Consider the following 4091-nt stretch of genomic DNA (forward strand, 5'->3'; position numbering starts at 1 on the left):
GAAATGAAAATAAAAGACATCTTTGGATGAAAAAAGAACAAAATTATAGAGCATTTTAGTGTTTAGATTCATTTGCATGTGCATTTGTATTTTGAAAACCTTTCTCTTCACGAGCTAATTTGCTAGCTTTCCTTTGCATGCATCAACACAAGCAGATGCAAGATGGCCCTCCAACAGCCTATTTTCTGGTCTTTTCCTTCTAGCTAATTGCAGGATTAACATCAATTATATATAAATCCATAATTATATATTTTTGTGTTTAACTTATGTTTATCTTTTTGTTATATATTGTTAATCTGCTTGTTTAGTTGGGAAGACAAGTTCAAGCTACAGAAACTACTGGTGACTCTGATCGAGTTGTGGATCACTAAGAATAGAGTATTATTGTAATTTATAAATTTTATATGCAGTACACGCTTGAAGGCACCATTTTAACCTTAAAAAAACAAAAAACAAAAAATTTTATTATTATAAAAATTTGAGAGATGGACCTCTTTTTCTTGCCCCAGGCCAGATACTATTATTGGGCCACTCCAGTTGCATCCTGGGCCTATTCATTAACAAAACTGGCCCACCCCAAATTCTGTTGCCATTATTATTATTATTATTATTATTATTATTATTATTATTTTGGTAAGTTTAGTCTTTATCTAAATTCTGTTTTTAAAAATATAAAAATTAAATCAAAACTATTATTTATTAATTATCACCTAATAAATATTTATTTATAATATTTTATTTTTTATTTGTACATACATAACACACACTATACACTTAATATTATTGATACTACTCAAGTAGCTACAACAAGATATTTTTCTAACAAAGCGGCACTGGCGATTGAATGCTCCTTGGCCGGCCTTAGAATACTAACCATACCTTCCAACATTTCAATATAATTTCACTCAGACATTTTAATGTAATTTAATTGATATAATAAGAAATAAACATATAAATAATAAATGTATAATAATTAAATAAAATTATTAACTTTAAGTACATTCAATAATTTATAAAAGTATTTTCTGAAATTTAAAAAGTTTTTGAGTACATAAGCTTAGGGATGTAATGTACCTATAAATAGTAGCATTATTGGTAACGAATTCACTTAATTAATTCTACTCTTAAATCTTATCCCTTGTTGGTGTAGTGCAACGGTTAGGCTTAGTTAATCCTTGGAACAACTTAGTCTCGTGCAAAAGGGATATATTTGTCCCACCCTTCCCCTCGAAATAAATTAATCCTGATGGCTTTAATGATAAAAATGCCCCTTTAGTTCAAATTGAGGGAAGTTCTAATTTTTTTATAATTAATAAATAAGAGGTAATCTTACATTTGTAATTCATTTTTGTCATTAAAGCCAATGGATTGAGGTATTAATTCAAGGTAATCTCATATTTATACCTTCTTTAAACCAAACAAGGGACATGTATTAACTTTAAATATTATTAATTTTATATGTAAACTTTTAATGTGTACTAATTTTATATTATCATCATATATATAAATTAACAAAGTTGATTGTCGTATAAAATGTGCTTAGTGTAAAATAAATAATTATCTCTCATAATCATCTTTAAAGAGTTTTAAATATATAAGTTTTTCTAAAATTGAAAGAAAAAAAAGGCTCACCTTAGGCTCAGTCCAACTCAAGAGAGATTATGGACGAGTCAAGCTTAAGTCTAACTCAATTACTTAACAAGTTGATCAGTTTAACTCGTTTAACAATTCTATAGCCATGAAAATGACATGATTAAAGACATGTGATGAATCAACATATCAATTATTTGGAGAAAAATTTAAGCAAAAATGAGGAAATTGTTTAAAGAAAAAACCCTAATCTCAAAGCAAGTAGACAATTTCAAACTACAAATAGAAAGGGAAAAATATGATGATTGAACCCTAGTCTCTTGTGCAACTATCAAACTACAAATTAATCAATCGAGGAACTAAACTAAGGTGCATGATGCATTATTGTAAATTAGGTTTCTTGATTGTAGAAACTAATAGATAAGTTAAGAGAAAGTAATGTTGGATCTTTAATCCAACATTGGGCTTATATGTGAATAATTATGTATTATAAACTGTCAAATAATGTTAAGGCCAATTAAAAGTGATTTATTAAGTTTTGGGTTATTTGGGTTTTAATATGTCTGATAGGGTGTGAGTCTTTAATGTATATATAGAGACCTAAAGGGTAATTTTTATTTTCTTGATGGGTTGAAATAGAAATATCAAAAGATAACAGAGAAGTTATCTATAGATAAATAGTAGTTATGGTCCCCGAATCATACGAATGATTATACTATTTCTATATCCCATCATTAGAGGCAGGTTAAAAAGAGAAAGTTAAAGGGTTCTCATAGAAATCGTATTGATCTGAAAGGCTAACTACACAGCTTTAGAGAGAATAATTCCTATGGATTCAGGTACATTTTCGCCTATTATTTTATTTATTTTTGGTGGTTTGACATGAATGCTCTTGAGATTTGAGTGAGTTTTCACAAAGTTTTATTTCTCTACAATAAGTGGTACAGAGCCCTTTTCATGATGAATCATTGAGAATTGTATTTTTTGATCCATGATTTGCTTTTGGTGTTATGGTATTTGAGACTCTAGAAACACCATTTTTTAAATATATATATATATATTATGGATTAAGTAATGAATTCAGGCCCTTGGCCGCTGGTAAGAAAAAAAAAGTCGTGGCCATCTAGTTGCGGCATTAAGGAGAGTCGCTAACATCTGGTCGTGGCGTTCAAGCAGAGGTAACCGCCTCTCTCCCTAAGAAAGGAAACCCCTAGGGTTTCCAGACACGAGCTCATAAGGCCCATGAAGGTTTGGGCTACGGGCTAAGCCTGCAGTAAATTTAGTAAATTAAAACAAAATTTTTAATTATTTTTTATGCAATTTTAAATTCGATTATTGGCATGGTTTTATATATATATTTTGAGATAAATTAATTGAAACAACATGTCGCCAAAGTGATCTCTCTTGTGGAAATTAATGTCTTGAAATATAAATGGTTGTGTCCATGTAACTTATGTGAATATTTATTAACCCAAAAGAAAGTAAATGTTTAACATAATTGTATGTGCATCTGTGGTAATATATGCGTGATAATTATTCAATTTTACATATGACCAATACATTGGCCTAAAGGAAGATTTATTGTTTGATATGTTATTATTATCAGTGTTTGATTACTATACTAAGATACCAATTACAAGTTAATATTTTGTCCAAAGACGAAATTATTAATAGAGTGTCTGGTATCTTGAGATGGGATTTGCCTTTATTTGAATTTATTTTTGTTTTGAGACTTATATGAGCTTGTTTTGTTTATTTGTTATATGTCTGTTAATATCACTGCCACCATCAATTCTATTCCTATGTTAAATGGCTCTAACTTCAAGTCATGGCAAGATAACCTCAAGATAGTTCTCAAAGTCATGGATCTTGACCTTGCGATAAAGGTTGATTCTCTCGCACCTCTTATGGATACGAGTATTTCTCATCAAATGAGGGAGATGAAAAAGTGGGAGAGATCAAATCGCATGTACATGATGGTCATGAAAAAGGTCGTTCTGGAAGCATTCAAAGGCACAATATCTGAAAAGATCACCACGACTAAGGATTTCTTTGCGAACATTGAAAAGAGAATATTTGCCAAGAATGAAAAGATTGAAATTGGTACACTTTTGACAAACCTAATTTCAATAAGGTATAGAGGCAAAGGCAATATCAGGGAGTACATCATGGAGATGTCTCATCTTGCTTCTAAGTTGAAAGCACTTAAGCTTAAACTCTCAGAGGAATTGTTGATGCATTTAGTTTTGATTTCACTTCTGACATAGTTTAATTAATTTAAGGTGAGCTACAACTATCAGAAAGAGACTTTGTCTCTGAATGAGCTTATCTCACACTGTGTTCAGGAAGAGGAAAGACTAAAGCAAGATAAAACAGAGAGTGCTTACCTAGCCTCAACCTTTAAGGACAAAGAAAGGAAAATGAAAAATGGTACAAAAGCTACAAGTACAACACATCACAAGAAACAACAAATGAAATCGACTGACTCAGTTGGTAAGGGT

Source organism: Diospyros lotus, chromosome 2, assembly GCF_014633365.1.
Source record: "Diospyros lotus cultivar Yz01 chromosome 2, ASM1463336v1, whole genome shotgun sequence".
Lineage (NCBI taxonomy): Eukaryota > Viridiplantae > Streptophyta > Magnoliopsida > Ericales > Ebenaceae > Diospyros > Diospyros lotus.